This window comes from Sus scrofa, chromosome 4 (assembly GCF_054392235.1).
Source record: "Sus scrofa isolate SSC_HxYL_T2T_F1_AM1 chromosome 4, Sscrofa_HxYL_maternal_Yorkshire_Landrace_v2.0, whole genome shotgun sequence".
NCBI classification, from domain to species: domain Eukaryota; kingdom Metazoa; phylum Chordata; class Mammalia; order Artiodactyla; family Suidae; genus Sus; species Sus scrofa.
Genome location: NC_139386.1, coordinates 12,913,416 through 12,923,871, shown reverse-complemented (window position 1 = coordinate 12,923,871; position 10,456 = coordinate 12,913,416).

Sequence of the window (10,456 nt, the reverse complement as noted above, 5' to 3'; positions counted from 1 at the left end):
GGGATGTTCTGTACACTTTCTCCTCCCATTTGAAACCTATCTTCCATGTTTGTTTAGATAGAGACGTAGGAAGTGGCTCCCCGTCTGAATTAATGGGAAAACAGTGGGTTTGGCAGGTGGTGTTAGCAATCAAGAGGTCCATTCCATCTCCAGGGTCCAGAATTTATCCCTTTTGTCCCCAATCACCTCTCTGCCCTCTGGTCTAATGCTGTCTGCTGGGTAAGACTTAACATAAGAGAGCAGGTGGCTTCAAAGGCCTCTCATTTGGGTAATGAGTTAGAACCTTTACCTAAAGCCAAGCCTAAGGAACACTCCAGCTGCTCTACACTGGAAGTTGACAGAAAGCAGCATATGCGTCTATCTGTGTGTTGGGGTTGGGGGGTGTTGAGAGGGAAGATGAAATGTCTTTGTAGTAATCAACACATTCATAGCTGTTCCCTTACTTTTTTTTTTTTTCCTTTTTGTAAACCACAACAATTTCTTGGGTCACTTGATTTCTTGATGGGGTAATGAAAAAAAAATCAAACTTACCTTTAGGCAATCAACTACCTCTTCAAGCAATTAGCTTTATGCGCAGTTTTCAAGGAACTTCTCACTTAAGGAACTCCTTCTTAACTGCTGTGGGAAAAGATTGGAAGGAGATAGCCAAAGGTCAACATCCAGGGCGAGGTACCTGGGCACTCTCCTCAGCTCAAGGAAAGGTTAATGAATTGCCTTATGGGGACAAAGAGAACTTTGACGACAGAGAGGCTGGCAGTTTTCCTAAGGCAGGAAATGTGGCCATTATCAACCCAGAGCTGGGTGTGCAAATACAATCTATATGTTTATATACCTTCTCTCAGCTTGTGGACATTGTTTAAATGGGAGGGGAAGAATGCGCAAGAAGGAAATCCTCTTCCTTTTGGCAAGCCGCAGAACGTCTCATGCCTGACCTGCATCTTTTGTCTCAGGGAGTACATGCCACCTCTTCTGCGTTAAGTGTCATAAAGAGAAGTTGAAAGACATCAGCGTAACCCATTCAACAGCCATGTATTGATCACTGATTCTGAGGCAGTCCTTATGCTAGGTGCCAGGCCTACCGTGATGAGCAAAACGTCAGTGTCCCTTCTTTTTCCCATAGAACTCCTGGTCTAGTCATTGTTGTCGTTCAACTTGTCATCATCATCATTGCTATCATTACTACCGTCTCTCTTCTTGTCTTGTAGTGCAATGTTTAAAATTTAAGGTGCTGAGGAAACACCTAGGGGTTAAAAAAAAATAAACATAAAAATAAAATCTTGGGAAAAAGTGAAAAATAGCCATGTGGGGATTTCATTAAAATGCAAATTTCCAGGTATATTTTCCAGACTATGAACTGGTAAATCTTGAGATGGCTCCCAGGACTCAACATTTTCGAAACAATCCAGAAGATGTTGATGTAGATATTTCATGGCTCTCATTTTACAAATATAGACTTAGGTTATAGTACTTCAAACATTTTGTCTCATTCATTGTGTTTCAAATATGACATCAGACCAAAAAGTAAATAGAATGACAGTTATTATCTGCAATTTCTGATGATGAAGACAAATGTGTAAGAATGATTGTTCAATCTAATTGAATACAGCTGGCATCCACTTTGTAGCTTCCTGCTAGGAGTTGAGTGAAGAATGAGATGCTCAATGAGTTAGCATTAGAAGGACAAAGAAAATTAGCCAAATGTGCCAGATGCTTTACATGCTGTCTTACCTGCAATTTACTTTAACATATATCAGTGTATACATGCATATCAATGTATTGTGTTACCTTTCTTCTGTACCCTGAGGGTGATGAATTCACTTATTCACTGATTTGTTCATTCATGCTACCTAATGTGTACTGAGCACTATTATGTGCCTTGTGTTCCTCTAGGTACTGTGAATACAGCAGTAAAGTTCACAAAAACATGTGCCTCCATGGAACTGACATTCTAGTTGGGGAAACAGACATTAGGAAAACACATTATGGTGTGGTTAATTCTTATTTGAAGGTAATCTCTCCAGGAACAGAATGTCTGGGGTTTGGGACCTATTTGACAATAAATACTTACACAAGTGACAGAATTCAGCCTGACACATGGTTTGATCAAAATATTCCTTCCAGAAGTAAGATTCTTGAAGAGCAGATCAACAACCCTCATTTACTTTTAATTGTAGTAAACAGTTGTATTTACCAAATGAATCTAATTGTAAACAGCTAAGTCGACATATCAATTTGTAAGGGATCATCTCATTTTCATCTTTATAGTAATGCCATGGTGTAGATGATGTTATACTCTCCAACGTATAAATTAGGCATTTGAGTTTTAGAGAGGTTAAATCGTTTCTTGATGCTTGGTTATTAGGTATTGAGTAGCAGAGCCAGGATTTTAACTGGTTTGTTTTCATAGACTGGACTTTATCTACTTTCCCATCCTAGTCTAAGAAGATCCCAGTGTCCCAAATTCCGTATAAACCCATCTCTCAGCAACTCCCAATGGCCTTGGGTTTCAAATGGCCATTCTCTTTCATACCAGTGATATTCATCTCATCTCTGTGCCTCCTCTCCAGTCATCTGCTTATGAAAAGTCAGTTTAAGATTCCCATACCAAAGAATTTTCCAGGACAAATTCTAATTGGTGATGGTCATGATCCTACATAGACTATTTTAAACCTTCTCTCTCCTGAGTCACTAACTGAAACTTTCCTTGTAATTAAGGGTTATGTTTCCACTTTTCTAATATCTCACTGCACCTAAAATGATACAATATATATAGAAGGCAGGTGACCTTTGTTGCTTCAATACATAAATTTTAACTGCACTACTTAGAAAATAGTGCCTGTCCCATAACAGATGCTCAATAAGTATTTGCTTTTGTGAATAGAATTTTCACAGTATTCTGAAGCATACGATGGATGTTTTTTCAACTTCGATGGTCAGAAGTAGAAAATCAATGAGAATTCAATTTTTCATGTAAAATATTTTCATTCTAAACAACAATTATTTACTTATTCATTTTAATATAAGACTTAGAAATCATGGAACAAGAGGTTCATTTTCAGTATATAATGTATGTATCTAGAAATCTGAGTCAGCAATGAGGTTATCAAAGACCAAACTGGGGAACTATTTGTGGAGGGAAGTCCTAGGAAGATGTGGTATATATACACAATGGAATACTACTCAGCCATAAAAAAGAATGACATAATGCCATTTGCAGCAACATGGATGGAACTAGAGAATCTCATCCTGAATGAAATGAGCCAGAAAGACAAAAACAAATAGCATATGATATCACTTATAACTGGAATCTAATATCTAGCACAAATGAACATCTCCTCAGAAAAGAAAATCATGGGCTTGGAGAAAAGACTTGTGGCTGCCTGATGGAAGGGGGAGGGGGTGGGAGGGATTGGGAGCTTGGGCTTATCAGACACAACTTAGAATAGATTTACAAGGAGATCCTACTGAATAGCATTGAGAACTATGTCTAGATACTCATGTTGCAGTAGAACAAAGGGTGAGGAAAAAAATGTGATTGTAATGTATACGTGTAAGGATAACTTGATCCCCTTGCTGTACAGTGGGAAAATAAAAATAAATAAATAAATAAAAAAATAAAGACTGGGCAGGATTGACATGGGATACAGACTGGGGGAAAGAGAATGTGTGCATGGGGCCAAGATTTTACATATCAGATTTTCTCTTGTATGTTACAAACAATTTGGAGGAAGACGTGGTGAATAAACTATATATAAGCTAAACAGGGTTATTTAAGCAACCCCCTGCTTACTTTGGAAATACAAATCATATGTCATATCTTGTCACTTCTCAGTGATTCCATGCACATGATGAATGTCATTTGATGGCATTGAAATGGACCGTTTGGCAAATATTGAAGAGTTACGTATAAACGTGTGAGAGACTCATAGCATTTGGATAAGTGGACCTTGTTTTCCAGGTCCAGTACTAAGATAAACAGTTCAACATGGGCTTTTATTAATGCATGAATTTCTTTACATTAATGTCTTAACAGTGCAATATGAATGATCACATGCAGGTATGTGTATTTGAAAAGAATAAAATTATCTGAAATTTTGACTGTTGCCGGTGTGGGAAATATGTTCATTCTGTGAATATGTACGTACCATATAGTTACAAAAACCAAGTGTCTAAGCTTGAGGTAGACTCATGAGGTTAAAAAACATACCAGTATAAACTTTAAAAAAAAGTAATTTTATGACACATACCTGCATCTGTACAACATACATGCATGCATGTTGAACTCCTAGAAAGAGAGATTTCATGATGAAAGCACTTCAGGCTAAATGTTTGATCCCTCTGAACTTGTAGTTTTCTGCTCTCTAAACATGGGGATAATCATCATTGTTTATCAAAAGGAGATGTCAGAATTAAGTGAGATGGTATATATGAAAATGCCTAGCTCACAGGGGCCACATAATTCACCTTCTACCTCTCTTTTTGCCTCTATTCCTATTATCATGAATCCAGCCTTATGCTATTCTTGTTGGAGAATTTTTAAGAAGTAGACAAAAACCATACCTGCTACCAAGGACAACTTTGTAGGGGAACCAAAATGCTCATAAACAGATTAGAGAACTTCAGAAGAGAGGATATAGCCAAACATTCACGCATGTGCTTCACAATTTTCTGTGTATAAAGTAGAAGGTGGGAACTTTGAAAAATACTGGTTAAGGTTTCCTATTCAACTATGACCAAAAAGAATTAGAGATAAGATCTCCAATGAGCCAGAAAAGTCAGAATCAGGTTGTGACTACACTGGAGAGATACCCTGAATGCAGGAAGTCCCCAGTGAACAATGATGGGCAACAAGGAGGCAGGAGGAAGGACAAGGGATATGCTGGAGCCAGGCTGCAATAGACGAGAGGAACTCGAAAAGTACACCAGCAGGAAAGGAACCTGCACCCAAGCCCCATGGCCCACTCAAGCCCTGAAGCTCACAGATGCTACCATGCACCTACTCAGCACACTCTGGTGTATAGCACATGGTAGGTGAGCAGCTCTGTGTCTACCTTGATGACATGGATAGGAATATCCTGATTTAATGGAACATGTACTGAACCGTCAACCAGAAGACCCAGAACTGAGTCCCTCTTCCACTTAACAGCCCTATGATATTGGGCAAATAAATTCCCTTAGTGCTATACTTGCCAAGTGGTGATGTTGGCACTCTTCCATAGGTTGTGGGAGATCCAGAATAAATAAACATGAAGCAGCATAGGTTAGTGGTGAAGAGCACAGACTGCCTGGATTCAAATCCCAGATGTACCACTTAACAGCAGCACATGATCTTAGTAAGTGTAGCTATTCCTCATAGTCCTCATCTAGAAAATAGGATAATAAGATGCCTTTTTCATAGAGTTGTTGTGAGGATTAACTGTAACCAGCAATACATGTGAAGTGATTACAGCAAAACTGGGCACACAGCAATAAATGTAAAGTGAACTATGATCCTTCATGAGAACGTGGTTTATGAGCAGATGATGTGGGGTCTCAAGGAACCTGCCTTCAGAATCAGACTTAGGCTCTGATTAAAATCCACCAACATGAGCTGGATGATTTGAAGGAAATTATTTAACTCCTCAATATCAAGTTTTTAATTTGCATGGTGGGCATGATAATTCACTGTTCAAGGTATTCCTGTAAAGATTTGAAATAGCCTACATCAAACAAATGGAATATGGTCTATTTTCAACAAATGGGAATTAATATGTGAACTTATATGGTAGACACATGGAAAAGGTATTGCTATTAGAATGGATGTTATTGTCAAGTTCTTTCCTAAGCAAGGTAGACTTCTTAGATGCTAAGACTGAGACACTCTTGAGTCAGTGTGAGCGAGGTGGGTCAGTGCAGCTGAGAAATTTGAGTACCTCATTTCAGGCAAGCGTGAATGCATCTTCCTTTACAGAAAACCTGATCAGAACAGACTGATTCACACAGTTCGTCCATGCCCAGTGGCTTCTGCTTATAGTGGCACTTTGCCCAGCCCTCTCTCCTTTCTGGTCTTATGTGTCGGTGAGACTCATGAGGAGAACATCAAAATGTCCTGGGAAGGAAATGCCATAGGTAGCCTGAGGACATGAGCCCTGTATCCTGCAGTCCCCAGACCTCAACAACACTGCCCCTGTCCTTCCCAGAAAGGCTGGAATGTGGACAAGGTCCAGCTGGACCCAACTGCCACAAAGCAGACCAAAGGCTTGCAAATGGTCCAGGAGGAAGCCTAGAAGAAGGATCATTGAGAATGTAGCTGGTATCGGACTCTCACAGTACTGTTTGGAGTCCTGGACTCCCCCAGCTCTAAGTGCCAAATGCCCAAAGGAGCTAGCCACACACTCGGAGCTCCTCGTTGGGAGTTCTGGTTCAGAGGATCCACAGACAAAAGAAAGGGCCCAGCAATGATTAAGTTCCTTGTACGTGGCAAGGACGTTATACCTTGACCCCATTTGCTCCCCACAACACTGATGTCAAGTTCTGGTCATTATCCCATTATACACACCCTGGTATTGTTATTGTTGTTGTCATCATTCGTACTACAAATGAAGAGAATGAGTCTCATGGCCTTGAAGGCACCTGCCTATGGTCATATAGTTGTTAGTGACAAAGCTGGAAGTCAAACTCAATCATCTGCCTCCAAAGCATATGTGCTGGCCTCAGAGCCTGAAGCTAGTATGGTTTTTAGACACCTTCCCTGCACAGGGGGCTATACAGGTGCACTGGCAGAGACGGAAAATTCCTACCTCTTAAAAATTCAGAGTCTAATACAATGTATTTCAAACAATGAGTCTTGGCTCATGAAACCACTTTGAGGTCATCACAAGTGCATTTTTAATGATATAGAATAAAACTTTAACAAATAATTCATCTTACATAATTCAACGGATTAATGACACTTATTTCATTCATATATATTGACATGTACAGGTGTATCCTGGATCATGATGTACAGAATGTATTTTATGAAGATAAAAGTCAGAAGTATTTGAAAGCCATTAGTCTAGCAGATAGGCAAGCATCAGACACAGAGATTTAAATGGTACGAGTACTAGCTTGCAGATTCTTCTCATTGGTCTCTTTGGATTGCATGGTGCCCTTAGTGGCATCTCCAGGGGGAGGGAGGGGTCATCACGGCCCCACACCAAGGTAAAGGGCTCACTGGACAGGACCTCATAGATCAGAGCTCTGAAGTCCGTCTTGAACATCTCAGGACACTGAATCCATTACCGTAATATGAATTTTGAATCAAGCTGGAATAAATCCGTTTTTTTGATTCCTATATGGATATTTATTTCAATTTATTTATTTATATTGAAGTATAGTTGATTTACAATGTTGTGTTAGTTTCAGGTGTACAGCAAAGTGATTCAGTTATATATGTGCACATATATGTATACACACACACACACACACACACACACACACACGTGTATATACATCCTTCTCCAGATTCTTTTCCATTATAGTTTATTACAAGATATTGAATATAATTCCCTCTGCTGTACTGTAGGGCAGTAGGACTTTGTTGTTTATCTATTTATATATAGTAGTCTGTGTATGTTAACCCAAACTCCTAATCCATCCCTTCCCCCACTTTTCACTTTGGTAACTGTAAGTTTATTTTCTATGTCTGTGAGTCTTAAATAAAATTTTTTTTCAGCTTTGTTGAAGTACAGTTAATTTACAAGGCTGCAATAATTTCTGCTGCACAACAAAGTGACCCCATCGTACATATACACGTATCCATTCTCTCTGATTCTTGTCCCACATTGATTATCACAGAATACTGGGTAGGGTTTTCTGTGCTATACAGCGTGTCCCCTTTGGCCAATCATTCCATATACCTCAGTGTGCATATATCAATCCCAATTATTTTTATTCAAAATTCAATTAATATTTTTGAGCCCCTCTGGGTACCAGTCACTGTATCAGGCACTGAAAAGCGGAAGTTCAAAAGACAGATACACTGTGGCCTTGCCCTTGTAGTGCTCCCAGTTCCTTCCACAGATACTAAGTGAACCAGATCTGGCATTGCCATGAGCTGTGGTGTAGGTCACAGATGCGGCTCAGATCCCACATTGCTGTGGCTCTGGCATAGGCTGGCAGCTACAGCTCCAACTGGACCCCTAGCCTGGGAACCTCCATATGCCGTGGGTGTGGCCCTAAAAAAGCAAAAAGACAAAAAATAATAAAATAAAATCAGCCCTTCTTCCACAGTTGGTAGCCACCCCGAATAAAACCTACCACATGGGTCTCTTGTATATTCCATCACATCTATTCATTCAACAAATATTTATTAAGCATCCACTGTGGGTCAGTTTCAGAACTCACAGTCTCCTTGTTTTAAAGAAAATATAAAATGTCTATAGCGCATCCATCCAGAAGTCTATTTTACACCGAGTTTTCCCTGAAGAGATCCTTGAGGACGAAGCAGCGCTAATGCATGAAGCCATATCCTCAAATATAAAACTATACATGACTCACATTGGTATCAAGGCTTATAAGTTTGAAAGTGCTTTCATATGCATCATTTCATTTGTTATTCATCCTCTTGAATGTCTCAGGAGATAAGTAGAATTAAAACAACACTAATTTAAAATACTCTAATTAAAGAAACCTAAAACAGCAAGCATTAGCAATAGATACACTCTAATTGCTAGCCCGCTGAGGAAGAGAGTTTGGAAAAAAAAAAAAAAAAAAAAAAGGTCATATATCATGCTTTCCCTGATTAAGAAAGGCATGCTTAAAATGCTTAAGCCTTGCCACTAGCCCCTTGGGTGATGTCAGGTTAAGCCATTAAACTCCGTTTCAGGTTCTCTATCAACAGAGTGAATGTTCAGTCATACGCCAGTTCATCTGAGCAATTGTGGGAATCAATGATGTACTTGACAGAAATTGTTGATATGTTCACCTTTGCAGCCCCCATGCCTTGCACAATTCCTGGTATGTGGAGGGTACCCAACGTGAATGAAGGTTGGATAGATGGATGGTGGATGGACAAATAAATGACTAATTGAACTGGCTTCCTCTGCCATTGGCCTTTTAAGTGAATTTGTACAACCCTTCCATCACATGAGCCTACTTGTGAGCACCAGCCTGTGTAAGATATTTGCCCAGAACCTTTGCACTTGCTATGGCTGCTGCCTGGTATGTTTATCTACCAATTCTTTAAATTCCTTGTTTCTACTTGGCATTGGGATCCTAACTTAAAAGCAATATCCTCAGAGGGTCTTCCTTGGTTATCCATTAGTATTGCCTGCTCAGTCATGTTTAATCAATCACTCTGCTTTATTATCTGCAGAACTCTCAGCACTCTAAATAATCTTATAAATTTATACATATATATATGTAATACACACATATATATGTATATAAATATGTGTGTTATCTGTTGATATCAGCTTGAATATCAGCTCCATTGAGGCAGTACATTAGTGTCTTTTATTCATTATTTTTGGGGAGGCCACACCTGAGGCATGTAGAAGTTCCTGGGCCAGGGATGGAATCCTTGCCACAACCAGATTCTTTTTTTGTTTTTTGATTGTTATTTCCCCAATACAATTTTTTTTTGTACTGCACAGCATGGTGGCCCAGTTACACATACATATACACATTCTATTTTCTCACATTATCATGCTCCATCATAAGTGACCAGACATAGTTAGTTCCCAGTGCACAGCCAGATTCTTAACCTCCAGAGCCACCAGGGTTGAACCCTCAATCCATAATATGCTGCTGGTACTTAGTAGCACATAATGAATGATAATCGTGTGAATGAATGAATTAACCTATATCACCCTTCTAAGATCTGAGAGTCCTTTTTTAAAAATCCTCTGGCTTTTCGGCTTTATTGTCTTGGTCCCAACATTTTCTTTAGGTTTACCTCTGCATTTTAGAATGCATTTTAGAAAAGCCTTTGGATTTTCTCATCAGTATTCTCCAAAGTGAATCTATTGTTCTCTAATTACCAGAACTCTACAAATATGAGAACTTTCTCCTTCTTCCTTTGTCCCAGGAAATTCTCATTGGTCAGGCTTATTCCTAGATTTTCTGTTAAGAAAGGAGCTAAAAAATGGGTAGGTAGATGGATAGATGTATGGACAAATGGAGCAGACAGACAGATAAATGAATGATGAATTTGAATATGCCTTCAAGGCTTTATGGCCATTTTCACCAAAGGGTTCTTGTTTAAGTTCTTTTGTTTTCTCTGTGAAGATTTCTTTTATGAAAAGAGAATTGTCATTATCCCAGGAACCCAGTACTACTCTGTTTTTTCAAAGACTATACATAATTATGTCTTCAGTCACTATTCTAGTCTGTGGTACCTGTGCAAGCTGAGTTTCCCACCTTGAGTTTGGAAACAATTGACTGGTTAAAACAAAGAACACAAGTAACAAATGTTGATGAGGATGTGGAGAAA